This window comes from Sus scrofa, chromosome 7 (genome assembly GCF_054392235.1).
Source record: "Sus scrofa isolate SSC_HxYL_T2T_F1_AM1 chromosome 7, Sscrofa_HxYL_maternal_Yorkshire_Landrace_v2.0, whole genome shotgun sequence".
Classification (NCBI taxonomy): Eukaryota; Metazoa; Chordata; class Mammalia; order Artiodactyla; family Suidae; genus Sus; species Sus scrofa.
The window spans coordinates 55,493,303-55,511,509 of record NC_139389.1 but is presented as its reverse complement, the minus strand read 5'-3'; the positions used below and the strand labels follow the sequence as shown (position 1 = coordinate 55,511,509).

Here is an 18,207-nt window from a genome sequence, read left to right as displayed (position 1 = left end):
GCCTCTGCCCTTTTCTTTCCTTCCCCAATGTCAAGTTTCATCCTGTCAGAACTAACTTCTGATGCATCCATACTTAAATAGACCTAGTTAAAGCCACACTACAGGGTTGGCCACTCTGGGCTTTATTTTATCTGAGCTGTTCTGAACCTGAGTGTACCCATTCCTCTTTTGTCTTGGCACAGCCTGTGCTCCTACAAAGTAATCATTATGAATTTCTCCTTCCCCAAAGAATAGTTCTCATGACACCAAATTCAGTAATTATTCATTTGCTTCCCTGGGAAGTTTGGCAGCGCGGTGTATGTCCCTGGAGGTGGTGTTCAGGGTATCTCTGCTTTGGGCTTTGGCAAAGGAAATGCATCACCTTAATATTTATAGGAGTTGTCGATGCTTGTATCTGCCCTGTTTGTGAGCTGATGTGCACCCCTGTGAAAATGTGAGTTTACTTCTTACAGAACTTCCAAGTATATGTCTCTCCTGTGGGTCTGAGGTGCATTTCTAAGAGCATCTACTATGCTTTTTTTAAAGTGAGCAAGGTTGTAGGAAGGGAGTTGGAGAAAAGGCCTTTTGTGTTAGCCAGATAGGATAGTGGCCCATCTCTACCACTCAAGGCCATGCAGGCTATGACTGGTCAGTCACTCTACCTCTTTGAGACTATGATGTAGAACTTACTGATGATATTATCTGTGCCTGCTTTGGAGGGTGTTCAGACCATCAGTACTATATATGAAAGTTAGATAGGAGACCAACTTAATTTGGTGAGCATAGTTTAAAAAAAAAAATCCCGGAGTTCCTACCATGGTGCTGTGCGTTAAGAATCTGTCACTGTGGAGGTGCAGGTTCAATCCCCAACCCAGCGCAGTGTGTTAAAGGATCTGGTGTTGCTACAGCTGCTGTGTAGGTCACAGCTGTGGCTGGGATTCAACCCCTGGCCCAGAAACCTCCATGTGCTGCCAGTGCAGCCATAAAATTTAAAAAAAAAAAAAAAAAATCCGTAATTGTATAGAATGTTCATTGAAACGTTATTTACAATAGCAGAAGATTGAGTCAATGGAGTAAATGTTCTCTAGAGGAATAAATTACACTAGAGTTGGGCCGTGGAATACTTTGCAACTTAGGAAGAGAATGAGGCTGTTTTGTGGGTATTGGGTGTACGTGGAATACTTTGCAACTTAGGAAGAGAATGAGGCTGTTTTGTGGGTATTGGGTGTACCCCGGGCCAGGCACTTTTCTAAGTGCCTGGCATCTCTTAATTCGTTATGGCCTCACAAACCCCATGAGGTGGACTCCACAGCTTTACAGACAAGAAATTGGAGGCCTGGAAAGGTTAAGTGACTTGTTCAAGGAAGGCTCCCCCACTAGTAGGTGGCAGAGGCAGGATCCAGGACCAGACTGGCTAAGGGCATCCTTGTCTGGCCCCAGCTCCCCCTGGTTTGATCTGCATAGTGTCTAAAACCTGAGGGGTGTGGGCTGAGAGGGCAGGGCACCCACATCCTCCAGGGAGCCTCCATCTCCAGATTGTCTGGTTTTCTGTGGGTAGAGGCATGCACCATGTGTGTGTTGAGAACATCTAAGTTGTCTATCACAGGCCCAGTTAAAGGCTGCATGTTTGGGCTGTTCAGAATGACAGCTCTCACACCCCTTCAGTTCTCTTGGGATTCTTATTGTTTGAGGACATCTTGGTTTTCTTTCTGGGTGTGTCACTTGGTCTGACAACACTATGATGGCTCTAAGTACCATAATTCCTAAAATACAGGGATCACAGATTTCAGAGTGGCTTATATGCTAACATGAAATGTGACCAGGTGATAAAACAATTGATGCTGATGGCTGTAGACACTCTGTAGAAGCGATGATTATTGGGTTGTGTTTGCTTTTTAAAATGCCACATCAGAGCAGGTTTTTGTTTTTTTGTTCATTTTTAAACAGATTTTAACTCTGCCTGTTCCTCATTCACCCCGACACCCAAGTTATAAAATGTAAGAGATTAGATTGGGTTTTAAAAAGAAATATGTTTTCATGTCACATCCTTATCTATGTTACATGAGTTTGAATTAAAATCTAAGACTTTTCTCTCGAGGGGTGCATAGCTTATCTTTGTTAATTATGTTTCTCCATCCTCTTTTAATTTCAGCTGAGGCTGTAATGCTGCCTTTGTATATTTTGTACGAATTAGCTTGGAGAGCATGATAACTTATTTTGAATATTCAAGTAATCACATCAGTTAAGAGTTAGCAATCAAGTTAGAATTATAAGTAGCTGCCCATAGCAGAAAATGTTGCTTAAAAGCCTCTTAAATATTTGTCTTCCAGCTATTTGCAATTGCAGTCTGATTTGTTTTTGCTTTTGTTTTCTGGCTGTGTGCAGGGGATGTGGACGTTCCTGGGCCAGGGATTCAACCCTTGCCATAGCAGTGTAATGCTGGATCCTTAACCGCTGAGCTACCAGGGAACTCCTGGTTTGTATGTTAGAAATAGGGATTGAAGTAGAGCGTGGCCTCTTTAAGCCAGGTCTTTAAGGGAACCGTTTGAGGCACGTAGGGGCCCTGATGTCCTGGTCTGCAGGGCTGTCGATTGTCTGCAGGTATACTTCAGCCAAGAAGGCAGTTGCCCTGTGAAACAAGGCAGAGCTTCTTCACACACCCCCTTAAAGATGGTCTTAGGACGTGGTGTCCCCACAAGAATGCTGTATGTACTATGCTTGTCATGGCAGCTTCTGGTTGTTTTCTTTGGGAAGAGGGTGGAAGAGGCTCAGTGACCCCAGAAGAAGGTGACCATAAGTGCACAGTGCACAGCAAGGCAGGTGTCCTCCATGGAGTCCTGGTACAGGACTGGAGTTTGAGTTTTCCATCCTTTTGGGAATGGTATTGGCTGATTTAATTTATTATTTTTTTAAAATTTTTGTCTTTTTTTTAGAGGGCCCCACCCGTGGCATATGGAGGTTCCTAGGCTAGAGGTCGAATCTGAGCTATAGCCACCAGCTTATGCCACAGCCACACCAGATCCAAGCCATGTCTACAACCTACACCACAGCTCATGGCAACGCTGGATCCTTAACTCACCGAGCAAGGCCAGGGATTGAACCCGCGTCCTCATGGATACTAGTCAGCTTCATTTCCACTGAGTCACAATGGGAACTCTGGATTGGCTGATTTTAAGGAGCCTCCCCAAATTCAAGATGTAGGTGTATAGTTGCAAAATACTCTTGGCAAACCAGTCTCAGTGGGTAATCTGCTTGCCCATGGACTAAAGTATCTACCTCCACCGCCCCCCCAACCCTCCCACCCACTGTCCATCTCTGATGTTTATTTCTTTTTTCTTTTTCTTTTCTTTTCTTTTCTTTTTTTTTTTTTTTTTTACCATTTCTAGGGCTGCTCCTGTGGCATATGGAAGTTCCCAGACTAGGGGTCCAATTGGAGCCGCAGCCGCCAACCTCCACCAGGGCCACAGCAACGCTGGATCCGAGCTGCATCTGCAACCTACACCACAGCTCATGGCAACGCCAGATCCTTAACCCACTGAGCAAGGCCAGGGATCAAACCCGCAACCTCATGGTTCCTAGTCGGATTTGTTAACCACTGAGCCACGACGGGAACTCCATCTGATGTTTATTTCTAATCCACTTCTTTCTTCTGAGCTCCAGGTTTGGAACTTCTCATCAGCCGGGTTCCCCTGGGTGCCCTCCAAACCTGTCTCCTGTTGGCCTGCATGGCCGGGAGCACCCACATCACCAGTTTGGCCACATGGTCAAGCCTTCAGCAGTGCCCTTCAGCAGTGCCCACCTCCTTCTCCCATCAGCCACATTTCCCCCCCCAACCCCCGGCTCCCTCCACCTGTCAGCCAGTAGGGGGCATGCACTCAGGCCCTGCTCTGTCTCTTCTGGCCCCCCAGCCTCAGCAGCACGCCAGTCCTTCCAGGGTGCCTGGTTCCTCCCGGCTCCTCCTGCCTCCCTGTGTGCTGTCCTGACTGTGCTGTCACAGAAGTCTTCCAACATGTTAATGCGATCATTGCATGCCACCCTGCAAGCCTTTACTCCCTCTTAGGGCCATCCTTGATCCAACTTCACCTGTCACCTTCCCTTTTCCCTTAGCACAGCTCAGACTTGTGTCTGCCATGTTGCCTGTCTGCTTTCACCTCTGCTCTACACAGGCCCCAGTTTGGGTGCTTCTTCCTAAGTTGCTCCCCACCACCAAACAGAAGCACAAAGCCAACAAAACAGCAGAAAAAGCCCCATTTTTCATAAATCCAAATCCTCACATCCTAGACCTGATGCTTTTGACTCAGTTAGATGTTAACCCCCTTCCCAGCTCGCGTAACCTTGGTTATACCTGACCTCTGTGTGCCTCCTCGTTCTTCAACTGAGGATGGCTGGTGCTTTCCTTATCTCTCAGCAAGAGTCTGGCTTGCTCCCTCTGTATCCTCGAGGCCCGTGTGCTGTCAGGCATGTAGTAGGTACCTGGCAGTTACTTGCACGAATGTCTCTGAATGTGGCCCGTTATAGTACCATCGGTTCCGTAATCTGTGCTTGGGCCGTGGGCAGATGAGTGTACCTTGATAGCCTGAGACGTCCTAACAATTCACAGATGAGGAGCCCCCCGGGTTGTGGCTCTGGGGGGTCAGCTTCCCTCCTTAGGGAAGATTTCTCTGTGCTGCCCTCTGCTCAGGTGGCTGGATCCTGCAGAGACACCTGACAGTGCCCCTACTGACAAATAAGATTATAAGCCAGCAGAAGAGGTGAGGTATGTACTTGACACAACAGATAATTATCAGCACTGTGTTGCAGTTTGGTTTGGGTACCAGTGACAGAGACCCCAAAACAATAGTGGCTCCAATATTGGTATCTCAAACCAAGGCATTGTGTTTCCCATAAACACCTGAGGAAGAGGTACGGTGTGACCAGCCGTGGGCTCCTAGCTCACTGTGTGTCAGGCTTAGAACGTGGCTCCATCTTTCAGGCAGCAGGATAGCGGAAGAGACAGAGGAGAAGGGGCAGAGGGTTCATTCATGCTTTCTCCTAGGGGAAGGTCCCAGAAGCTGCCCCTGGACAATTCTGCTTATGTCCCCTTGGCCAGAGTTTAAACATGCAGCCACGTGAAGCTGCAGGAGAGCCCCGGAAATCTCACCTTGATTCTGGGTGCCTGTGGGCAGCTAAACGTCCTTTTATTCTGTTCAGAACGTAGGCAGCCACCCCCAGTCTGTACCCCGAGTGCTGGGTGAGATTGACGGTGCTGCCTCCATGGAAGCTGGTGTCTGTTGGGGGTACTGACAGGGAATGGTTACTAGTGCCATGGGGATACAGATTGAGAGTGCGCCATGGGGTGCTGTGCACGCAGACAGGAAGGACCCCCAATCCTACCTGGAGGACCAGGGAAGGGTGCCTGGAGAATGGGCATCTGCCTGGTAGAAAGAGGAAGCAGGCGCTCAGGCAAAGCCTTTGAGGTGGGGGGCGGGTAGTTCCTGAGGAACTGAAAATCAGTGAGGAAAATCAAAGCAGGAAGCAGGAGCTGCATTGAGGGGGTTGGACATTTTCCCAAGGGCCTTTACCTGGTTCTTAGGAGGTGGGGAACCTAGAAAGGTGCTTTGAGGGCCTGGGGAGCAATATGGGACTGGAGGCAAGGACCCTCCATCAGGGAAGGGCACTGACCCGGTTGAAGTGATGGTGGCCTTGACTGGCAGTGGCTTTGGAATTGGAAAGAAAGGGATACAGACCATCCCAATTTCATAGACTTAAGAACTGGGAAAAGATTTAGAAATCGGTTTGCCTTTCACTTGATGGATGATGAAGGCGAGGCTGAGGAGTCAGATGGCGCGCAAGGGCTGCACAGCCGGGCCAGCCCTCTGCCTGAACCCTTCATGTCACTGCCGAATGGCCAGCTGGGGGGTGGCCCTGTGGGCAGGGAGAGGGGGCAGGTGAACTGTGGGCAGGGCCTTCAGAGAGGAGTGTTGTGTGGACAGGAGTGTGTAGGGGGCCTGCTGAGGAGCTGGGTTGGGTGTGTAGCAGATGCTGGCGTGTTGGGTGCAGATCTGCAGGTTGAGAACAGCACCAAGGTACTTCAGGGAAGCAGTGTAAGATAATTCTGCAGGAGTGTTTTGAAATTATGGAAGGCTTCAATATAAGATTCAGTGTTTAGGCTCAATTCTTAAAGTAATGGGCACCAATTAACATTTGGTATCAGAGAACTAACATGATCTTGACAGCCAAGGCTGCATTTTGTTTAACATTTGCCTGTCCCAGTGCCTCGTGTCCTAATCTCCAGCCCCTGTAAATATGTGGGGTTACGGGCAAAGGAGAATTCAGGTTGCAGATGGAATTAAGGTTGCTAATCTGCTGACTGAAATAGAGTGTCTTAGATTATCTAGGTGGGCTCAGTGTAACCCAAAGGGTCCAAGCGTCCTTCCCTTGGAAGAGGGAGGTGGAAGGGTGGGGGTGTGAGGAGACTTGGCCCAGTGTTGCTGGCCCTGAGGATGGAGGAGGCCACCTTGAGCAGAGTGATACACGCTCATCTAGGAGGATTCGCCCATTGTGCCTCTGGAAAGGAATGCAGCTCTGCCCACACCTTGATTTTAGTCCAGTGAGACCTGTTTTGGACTTCTGAACTGTAGGATACATTTGTGTTATTCTAAGTTGTTCAGAGTTGGTGGTCACTGGTTAAATACTTGTTTGCTTAGTGAATGTAGTACTTGAAGCCATCAACGTGACAGATTCTTGGATTAGACAAACTGGATAAGAGGAGGTTCTAGAGGCCAAGAAGTCCATAGAAGATGATTCTGGCAAAGAGGTGATGAGAATGAGACAGGATGGGGGTGAAGTGGGGGATGGCTGGAGTCCCAGGGCCTGTCAGTAGGACCTGAAGCCCTGGGTGGCTCGGTCTCTGTGCAGGATTGAGCGTACTCTCAGGGCTGGGTTTCCTGGCAGGGAGCAAGAGGGAGTCAGGAGGAAGGGAGGCTGGTGGAGTTTGAGATTCAGAAGCAGCACATGTATGGAGGTAGGAGAGCAGGTGGAAACCAGCCCTTGAGTGTGGGGCTGGGGACACAGGATTGAGGCCATTGATCTGTGCCCTCCCTTGAAATTCCTCTGGGGAAGAGACTCAGCAGCCCTTTTGAAGAATCTTCTACATCACATTCTTTAGAATTAAGTTTTTCCTAATGTTTTCTGCCTAAATTTTTTTTGCTGCCATTTGAATTCTATCTTATCTTCAATATTTGGGGTGGGGTGGGAAATAATCTAAATAATGGCTTTGAAAAACTAAAAATAACATAATCTGTGACCCTTCCTTGTGTATTTTACCCTGTGCTACACACAGTTCATTTTCCCAGAAGCCTGAACTCTGGTTTGTCTTTGTCACCCAGACGGTCGCTTGGGGTCACATGCTCCCTCCCCTCCGAGTCCTGACACTATCCCATCCCATGCACTGAGTCAGGGAGGGTGGAGCCCAAAACAAAATTTGGCTTGTGCTAGAAAAGGGGGAGTGGATGGTACTTGCTAGAACATTTCCACATCTGTTTTTTAAAAATATCAATTTGCAACTGAACTATATATACACTTATTTTATTTTTATTTTTTGGCCACGCCCTTGGCATGTGGAAGTTCCCAGGCCAGGGATCAGACCCAGGACAGAACGACCCGAGCCACTTCAGTGACAACTCTGGGATCCTTAACCTGCAGTACCACAAAGGAACTCCTGTATACACTTATTTTAGATATGGATACATCCTAAAAGTTCTTGGTTTCTGAATGCCTTTGTTCTTCATAATGAACTTGATTGTAATGATTGTAATTACAGCCTATTTCCTGAAATAAGGAAGAGAGACCATTTCAGAGCAGCTGGGTAGAGTGTATTGACATTAGAGGTATTTTTCTGTGGCACCACATTGCCTTCCTACCTGTCTACTGTGAACATCTTAGCTCTCTGATCACTGTTCATCTACCTGGTGGCAGTTGCACCATGTAATTTGCATTTACAAGTTTTCAGTGAAGACTACCGAATATAAGTTAAAAAAATTTTAAAGACAGAGTTCCTGTAGTGGTGCAGCGGAAACGAATCCAACTAGGAACCATGAGGTTGAGGGTTCCATCCCTGCCTCGCTCAGTGGGTTAAGGATCCGGTGTTGCCGTGAGCTGTGGTGTAGGTCACAGACGTGGCTCAGATCTGGCGTTGCTGTGGCTGTGGTGTAGGCCGGCAGCTGTGGGTCCGATTAGACCCCTAGCCTGGGAACCTCCATATGCCAAGGGTGCAGCCCTATAAAGACAAAAAGACCAAAAAAAAAAAAAAAAAATTTTTTTTAAAGCGTATACAGATGTGAGTTATGACTAAAAATGACATTCATAAACCACATGCGAAAATCACTATAATCTCAAAAAGCTACTTATATTTCATTCTCCAGGGAAGGAAACAAGATTAACACAAGAGATCCCATTCATTCTAAGTTAACTATCCAAACTTTCTATTCTCCTTTTGATTAAATAAGATTTGTGGGTGCTACCTTGTGGGTTGACTTTTCACCTTGATCAGCATCCCTATAAGACAGAGCCTATACAGCATCCGGGAAGCATAACCACATGCAACAGTGTTAAGCCAAATTGAGCAGGAGATGGGGGAGGAGGTTTTGGGTTTGGGTTTGTAAACACCAAGGCCATTACTGGCTGTTCTGTCCCCTGTTATCAGTCAGGATCTTTTTCATTCTTGAAATCACGTTGTTTCCCCTAATGAGATGGTATAGGCATTTCTCTCTATAATGTTCTCCAAACCAGGAAAGCAAATAGAAAAAAACTGTTTTGTAGAGAGAAACCTGCAGGCATCTGATCTGTGGCCATGACCTAAGGTGAATCCCTGAGCTCTAGTTTGAAAGCTCGGGGTTTCTTCCCAACAGGTGGGAGGACCCAGTGCACATTCATAGCAATTAAGTGTTAAGCTTCACACAGAATTTGTTTTTCTGTGGATTCTGCTCTCTGTCAAAGGAATAACTGATGGGGGTCATTCTTGGAGTGGTGAAGAGGAGAAGGGCGTGTCCTGTGATTTTCTCCCTCTTACTCATATTCATTTTGTCTGCTGACCTGCTTTTCTTCCTTCAGCAGGGATTCTGCTTTCCTGATGGTAATTATATTCCTGTGCGATGTCAGGGACATAACCTGCCATTGATACCCCATTTAGAAGGAGGAGGAGGGAAGACCTTCCCCTGAGCAGGACACAAATTTTGGGAAACCTTCCTATCACTCCTCTGGACACCTTAGCAACAGGAGTCAAAGAAATGAGGACCAGGTGACAATTGCACAACCGAAGCAACAGGCAAATGGAAAGTGTGGTTTTTTAAAAGGTTTTTTGGGGAGTTCCCTTGTGGTGCCATGGATTAAGGACCTGGCATTGTCACTACAGCAGCTCAGGTCACTGCTGTGATACAGGTTGGATCCCTGGCCCAGGAACTTCTGCATGCTGCAGAAGTAGAAAAAAATAAAAGGTGTTTTGTATTTTGTTGTGCCAGGAAAATGAATTTTTGACTTTGATTCTGAGTTCTCGCTCTTGCTACATATGTAAATACATAAGCACATCATCTGGGTGATGGCTGATGGTTAATAGTCTGTTTGCAGTACCACCTAATGTGACTTAGCCACGGAATACTTTGCTCTCATTATTTATGACTTAAAATTTTAGGTTTTTGTGAAGAAGAGTCTCCATGAGGAGTATCTTCATCAGAAAGGGAAGTTAGTATCCCCTTTGATTAAAGAAATGTTCAGGGTCTTCAGCCCACATAATAATGTGAAACACAGCTCATCCTGCTGGGTTGGTGTTGAGTCCTGTAATACTCTGCTGTGTATAATTTGAGTTATTGGGGAACTGGTAAGAACTTAATTATTTCACGGAGTACTTGAAATTAAAATATTTTATTGTGCATTTTGGAGTTCCCGTTGTGGTGCAGTGGAAACAAATCTCACTAGGAACTATGAGGTTGAGGGTTCCATCCCTGACCTCACTTAGTGGGTTAAGGATCCAGCATTTCTGTGAGCTGTGGTGTAGGTTGCAGATGCGGCTTGAATCCTGAGGTGCTGTGGCTCTGATTCAACCCCAGCCTGGGAACCTCCATATGCCATGGGTGTGGCCCTCAAAAGACAAAAAGACAAAAAAAAAATATATATATATATATTTTATTGTACATTTTATTCATTATTGTTAGCTTGCTTTTTTCGGGGTGTATTTGCCTTTAAGTTGAGTGGCATAAATTTTTTTCTTTTTTTTTCTGCATCCTAACCCATTGTGCTGCAAGGGAACTCCATAAATAGCTTTTTAGATATTCATTTTTAAAAATTTATTCCATTCTCTTTGCTGTCTTTACATCATAATATTTGGCCTTCAGATTGACTGTCTTTTGGAATAATTTTTGTTTGTTTGTTTGTTTGTTTTTGTCTTTTGTCTTTTTAGAGCCACACCCGTGGCATGTGGAGGTTCCCAGGCTAGGGGTCAAATCAGAGCTGTAGCCACCGGCCTACGCCACAGCCACAGCCACGAACTACGGGAACTCCTGGAATAGTTTTTAAAGCAGCTCATTTCCTTTTTGTTCATGCCTGTTTGGTAGATAGTACTAACTTTTTAAAAAATTACTATTGATTTTGGACGGTGCATTTACTTTAATAAAAATTGGCTGCATCATGTCCCCACATCTCCACTTGTCCTATTCGGTTATTTAAGCTTTTTAATTTCATGTGCTACGCAAAGGTTCCTTTAGCCTTTTTTGTATGTCTGATTATGTATAGCTCTGCTTTGGGGACTTGTAAGCACAGCATCTGCCTCCCCTTTCTTTTACAGTGGGGACTTCTTTCAAGATGTTTATAACCTCAGGTTCCGTGATGTCTGAATTAGTACCCGTGAGCTGCTTACCTCCAGATGCTGAGGTGTTTCTGTGGGATGTATTTGGCACTGTTCATAATAGCTATGTAGTTCGTAATAGCTACACAGGTGGCTATAGAGCTCTTGGAATGTGGCTAATGCAACTGAGTTTTTCCATTTACTTTTAATTTATTTGTGTTTAAATGTACAGTGAGGTAGGGATTTAGGTCTTACTAGACCTTGCACCTCCCAGGCTGACAACTTCCTTTGACTCATTCTTGCCTGGCTCAGTTGGCCTCAGTTTCTTGCAGGTTCATCCATTCCTTTTTTTTTTTTTTTTTTTTTGGTTTTTAGGGCTGCACTCATGGCATATAGAGGTTCCTAGGCTAGGGGTTTAACTGGAGCTATAGCTGCAGGCCTGCGCCAGAGCAACACCAGATCCTAGCTGAATCTGCATCTGTCAATTTTAGAAGTGTTGTAGCAGGTAGGTTTCAGCATCCACAGGCTACCTTACTGCCGGAAACAGAACTAGAGGGAATATTGGAGCCAAAAAAAGTAGATGCTATTGATAACTGGTGCTTTTTATGAGATCTTGAGATGGTTCTACATGAGATTCAAGGATAAAACAGTTAGGGGAAGGAGTTTTGGTTGGGGAAACTTGAACAGGTTTGTCAGCTGAAATAAGGATCAGAGAGGAAATTGAAGGGAAGGGGGGAAAGGGGGTTGAAAAATAGCCAGTTCCTGGAGGAGGCAGGAAAGGATTCATGGTACCAGTTGGAGATGGTAATCCTCCTTTTATGCTTTAAGGAGGAAAGAATAACTTTTTTTTTTTTGGTCTTTTTGTGTTTTCTTGAGCCGCTCCCGCGGCATATGGAGGTTCCCAGGCTAGGGGTCGAATCAGAGCTGTAGCCACCAGCCTACGCCAGAGGCACAGCAAAGCAGGATCCGAGCCGCATCTGCAATCTACATCACAGCTCACGGCAACGCTGGATCCTTAACCCACTGAGCGAGGCCAGAGATCAAACCCGCAACCTCATGGTTCCTAGTTGGATTCATTAACCACTGCGCCACAACAGGAACTCTGGAAAGAATAACTTTTTTAAAAGTATTTGAGGGTTTTTTTGGACGAGAAAGTCACATAATATGAAATTTACCATTTTAAAGTGGACTGTTTAGTGGCATTTATTTCACCCACAGTGTTGTACTCTAGCCACTTCTGTCTAGTCCCAGAGCATTTTCATTCCCCTACAGAAGACCCTGTGCCCATCAGCCATCCTTTCCCCACACGCCCTTCCCTTGCAGCCTCTGGGCAACACTACCCTGCCTTTATGGATTTGCCTGTTTTGCACATTTCATTTAAATAAATCTTACCATATGTAGCCTCTTATGTCTGGCATCTTTAGCGTAATGGTTCCAGGTTCATCCACTTGTAACAAGTGCCTGGACACTTGAAGAAGGAGTTTCAGGGAGGGGTAAGGGGGGAGGAGTGGGAGAACCCTAAATCTTAAGGGAGGGTGTCCTGTTTCAAAGTGGGGTAAGTTTGGGGTCCTGAGAGTCTATCTACAGCAGGGTGGGGAGTCTCTGTACACAGATCAGGGGCACCTTGCTGCCTGCTGGGTGAATAGGTGGACAGACCGAACATCCGAGGTGGGTGAGGTGGCACCTGGTCATCCTGCCCCGTTGGGGGCTTCTCTCACTGCTGGATGTGGAGAGCAGTCTCTGCCTTTCTCACTGCTTCCTCTGATGAAGGTTGTAAAGCTGAATTGGCTTCTCTGGTTGGTGCCAAGGGCTCTGATGGAGGAGTGGTGTTGCTGACAAAGCCACCTGGGGCCAGCTGTCTTTGGCTGCCTGTCTACAAAACAATGTCAGAGGACTGTCAAGGTCTTCCCCTTTTTGTCCCCAGTCTGCTCCAGCCTCTTAACCCCACACTACTCATCCTGTAGATTTGTACTGGGCACCCTGTGTACCCAGTGCCGAGCTGACGGTACAGGTGAACCAGACACACAGAGCACTTACCCTCGAGGACTAAGACACTAACCACATGTTCATTTGTACCTGAGGTGTGATTAGAGTGTCAGTGGGAGGGGACCTGACCAGGCTGAGGCTTTGGGTAAGAGGAGTCGGGGAACGTTTCCCTGGAGTGAAGGACCTTTGGGCAGAGGCAGGGGAGGGAAAAGAGAGGCAGGAGGTGAGAGAGCTTTCTCTGTGCGGGGACCTGCCTGCTGATAGGAGAACTGGAGGGAGGTGGGGGCAGTGGGCAGGTGGGGAGGGTGGGCTTGGGCTGGAAGCAGGTGTGAGCCAGTGATGAAGGGGCTAAACAGCTAAACGAAGGTCTGTAGGGATTGTAGGTCATATCCAAAGAACAAGGGACACAGGTATTGAAAGGCCTTGGGCAGGAGTGGGCCTTCACATTTTGGTGGCTCTGTTGTAGGGTGGAGATGGATGGATAGGAGGGGACCAGAGTGGGTACCTGGGACTCAACAGCTGGGTGTCCATGTGGTAGAGCATAGTCTGGGATGGGGGAGCGGATGGGAGTGATGAGGGTATGTAAAGTACGGGGCATGCATCAACAAGCCTAGAGATGATGGCATGGCCTGGGCACACTGCCCCTTCCCTGCTCTGTCCTTCCACGTGCCTCCTCTCTTGCTCTGCTTCAGCCTGAAGTCACTGTTCATCAGCATTCTGCCTCCTAGGCCTCCCAGTTTGTAAAACCTGTTAATAACCTGGCCTCATACCAGTTGGGCAGTCTTCCTCGATCCATTGCTCAGAATCTCAATCCATTTCACAGCGGTTTTATGTATTGTTCACATGTTTTAATGTGCTTCAAAATCTGGGCTGACAGTTTTCTGGCAAAGGCAGAGTGGTGTCACCTGTCAGTCAATCATGGGACCACTTCATTCTTCTTAGGGTGTGGTGGCCCCCCACCTCTGCTCTGTGGATAATGTCCTTCATTAGGAACGCCCTTCTCCAGTCCCTCGGCCTGGCCACACCCACTGCTCTTTTGAGGGTTGGTTCAAACCCCCTCCTCTGGGGAGGTCTCTTTGGGTGTCCCAGCCCCACGTCACTCCCCCCTCCCCACTGTACTCACCCCTTTGGTGCTCCTCTTTTACTGGGTGCTCTTAACGGTACTGTCTGTGTGTGTGTGATCCCAGATAGACTGCATCCAGAAGACCGCTTTGTACATAGTTGGCCCACAGTGTGCACAGCGAGCTTGAAATTTTCATGAATTCCCATTAAGTGATAAATTGTGGGCCCTGAAATAGGTAGATACGACATTGGATGTGTCATGCTGTGGCTTATGACAGAGTGACGGGTACCTTAACCTAGAACTTGTTTTGGATTGAAGGGTAACATCTAGGTCCTTCTCTGCTATAGCTTTCCCTATGCTCTTTTATTCTTGGACAGAGCATCTGAACTCCTGGGAAGCCGGTCAGTGGTGAGTGGAGTGTGAAGCAAATGGCACATTGGAGGACGAGCTGAGCACTGACCTTGCTGATGAAACTTAACCCCAGGATGATGGAACTTAACCTTGGAAAGTGGGCCTCGGGGCAGAGCAGAGTCAGGAGACCCAGCAACCTTTCACACAGTGCCTTCTACCTTTTCCACTCTTTGTGGGAAGGGAGTTATCAGCATTCAGAAAAAGTCCTTGGCCTCTGGTTAATCTGTACTCCCATTCGTGGGGGCTTGGGGGAGCTTTTTTATACTATATCCCTCCCCATGGGCCCTCTCTGTGTTCACACATCTCTGCGAGCTCTTCTATGTCAGCCCTCAAGCTGGTGCTTCTCCTTCTTGGTCCTCTTATAGATGGAAACATTCTGATTTTTACGATAGCTCATTCCTCAAATTTTTATCTTTTTTTTTTTTTTTTTTTTTTTTTTTTTGTCTTTTTGGGGTCACACCCAAGGCATATGGAGGTTCCCATGACAGGGGTGCAACTGGCCTACACCACAGCCACAGCGACGCAGGATCCGAGCCACGTCTGTGACCTACACCACAGCTCACGGCAATGCCGGATCCTTAACCCACTGAGCAAGGCCAGGGATCGAACCAGCATCCTCATGGATGCTAGTGGGGTTCATTAACTGCTGAGCAACGACGGGAACTCCTCAACTTTTTATTTCTGTCCCAGACTAGGTTGTTATCTCAAACTCATTGCCGTAGGTCTCTTGTAACTGTATATTCCAATTCTCAAAAATTACGTATTTTTACTTAGATAAATTGATGTAATATCTAGTGATAAAGAGTGATAACCAATTTTATTATATGCTGCATACCCATATTTTAAAGAGATAAGGGAAGAACTCATTCCTCATCCTGGCTCTAGAAACTGACCAGGGCTGAACGTGGTAGACACATTTCTCATTCCCTGTGATGCTATCCTCCAGGATGCTCAAACCAGAGTGTCCACTTGAGACTTTTTTCAGTCGGAGCCTCACTGAAATTATATCGTCATCATGACTTGCTTTTCTGTCATCTCTAAGCAGGCCATTTACCTGAAATTTAATATGACTTCAGTGATGGTGTGTACAGGACACTAAACTCCTTTTGATTCATTTGAAGGGGGAAGAAAAGCCAAATCAAGTGTGTCCTCTAAGTACTGTAACTATTAGCAACCATTGGTCACTGACAGTCTGTTTTGTATGCCATTGTCATGGTGTTAAGTTGCCTTGAGCATTAATTGTTCCTCACAAAATCTTAGTTTGTTGCTTAGAACCCAGTAGTGTGTTATAGGTATTTGTAGGTGGCCAGTTTTTCTTTTTTTCTTTTTACAGCCATACCTGAGGTACATGGAAGTTCCTGGGCTTGGGGTCAAATCAGAGCTGCAGCTGCCGGCCTATTCCACAGCCATAGCAATGCGGGATCTGAGCCACATCCTCGACCTACATACACCATGGCTCACGGCAGCACCGGATCCTTAACCCACTGAACGAGGCCAGGGATCAAACCCACATCCCCATGGATACCACGTGGCATCCTTAACCCGCTGAGCCACAGCAGGAGCTCCCAGGTGGCCAATTCTATGTCCTTTTGTATTTTTCTAACGAACAAGTTAAACTTTGTATATAGGATGAGATGCAGTTAAGAGCTTGGATTGTTTGAATTCCAAGATCCAGGTACAGGCTGTGTGATGCTGTTCAAAACCTTCTAGTATGTGATCCTCCATTTCCTCCCCTATAAAGTGGGGGAAAGACCCTTTACAAGGTTCTCGAGAAGATTGAATTAGTGATGCACATGAGGTGTTTGGCACACACCGAGTGTTCAGTGTTAATCACCATTCTGATTATCATCCTTGTGTTTGTAATTATCTTATCATCCTGAAGCCAAGGATTCTCCAAAGGAAGAATATTATGATTTCATAATGAAATCCTCTTAATTCATTAGTGAGGCGTTACAGTCTGTAATGATCCGAGATTTCTTTGATGCTGGAACAAATTAGGCCAGCATTAATGCTGTTTCATCCTATTAGACCTTGGCTAGCTTATCCTCATGCCTGCCTGACATTTTGTGCATCAAGATTTCCTCTCCCTGTGACTTAATTCTCCAGTAATGGACCACTTGTCGTCATGAGGATTTTTATGACCCAGGTAGGAGTGGGTTGATTCTCAACTGAAACTTTGGGTCCTGTGCCATTTTTTTGGTTCCACATGTAGTGCCTGAGCTAAAAAGTGCAGACCAGAGGGCTTCTTGGGGTTTCTTGCTTGCATCCTGCAAAATGCATGGGAAATGTCTCTGTGGGCAAGTCAAAATATTTTTCTAACTGCATATTCAGCGCTTCCACCTGGGATTGGAAAAATCAAGCTGTTTTTTCATGCTTTATTGACAGTAATGCTAATGATGTAAACTGAATTTGGCTGTCTCGGCTACTGATGAGCAAAAAAACCCAGCCAATCTTCTGCAAAATGTTATGTACATGGTTTAGAACCACCTGGAAGCATCGTCTTACTTCAGGTCCTTAAATAGAGAAAACATTTGGCTTTTTAAAACCTAGTTTTATGAGCTTCTGTTACTAGAACCAGATATACTTTTGTTTTATGGGATTCCTTTGTAGTTGGGTTTGTAGATTCAGCCTTTTTTTCCCCCCAATTTAATTAAGTTTTTATTTTATATTAGAGTATACTTGATTTACAATGTCTTGTTAGTTTCAGGTGTACAGCATAGTGATTCAGTTATGCATATATCCATTCTTTTTCAGATTCTTTTCCGATAATAGGTTATTACAGAATATGGAGTAGAGTTCCCTGTGTAGATTCAGCTTTTTAAAAAAAAAATTGTCGGTGCCCCTAGACAAAATACTTAACAAATGCTTAAATTGTGCTTTTTAAAATGCATGCTGTCTTCAAGATCACTGTTATATATAAGGCACATGCTTCTCTTAGAAATTTAAAAATTGGTAATTAGACTGAATTTGTGGATTTGAGGGAGGAATCTTTGTAGAGTGCAGTCATTTCCATTTACTAATAATCTGAGAGAAAGAAAAACTCTTGCCATAAGTGACCAATTAAAGGCCAGCTTATATTCACAGATCACTCCTTTAGAAAGTAGAGGATACACAGAATTTATTATTCGCTTTTTTTTATGACCATTAGCCAGAAATGGCTTTTTATACATATGTTCAGTATTTACTCAGCTTTTTGGGCTTTCTGTATGATTTATATTTTTAATATACACATAGAGCATTTTGTCTTTTTGGGGGGGGCACACCCTTGGCATATGGAGGTTCCCAGGCTAGGGGTCGAATTGGAGCTGTAGCTGCTGGCCTACACCACAGCCACAGCAACGCAGGATCTGAGCCTTGTCTGCGAACTGCACCACAGCTCAAGGCAACGCTGGATCCTTAACCCACTGAGTAAGGCCAGGGATCGAACCTGAGTCCTCATGGATGCTAGTCAAATTCTTTAACCGCTGAGCCACAACAGGAATTCCCATGCTTTTTTAAAGCACTGGGGGGAAGTGGGATATGTTTGTATGTTTTTTATATAATAAGAGCATAGCTTCACACTAAATATTCTACCTGAACCATTTCAACTGATTAGGTATGTATTATTTTTACTCCCATTTGAAGGCAATATTCCAGGTGAGAAGACAAGCTTTCAGAGGTTTAACTTGCCCAAGATCACTCTGCTTGGAAGCAGCAAAAGGGGGGATGTGGGTTCTGCTACATACTCAGAGGCTTTTTGGTTTTATGTTAAAACAAAACTGAAAAAATCCACTTCTACTTTCTCAAGTTTCTACAATAAACATCCCCTCTTTTTACCACAACATAAAGAGAGGAACTAGAATGCAGTGGTTCAAAGAGAGGCTCTGGAGTTGCTCTGCCCTCTGTTGCTGTGACTTTGGATAAATGACCTAACTCTGCCTTGGTGTCCTCACCTGTGAGAGGACAGACACGT

General features: G+C 45.8%; 1 protein-coding gene across 8 annotated transcripts in view; it reads left to right on the top strand.

Annotated features, from left to right (window-relative positions):
- The window catches only part of ELOVL5 (ELOVL fatty acid elongase 5), a 184,776-nt gene that overhangs the window by 119,444 nt on the left and 47,125 nt on the right, over positions 1–18,207 (top strand). The gene's annotated exons all lie outside the window — the stretch shown is intronic.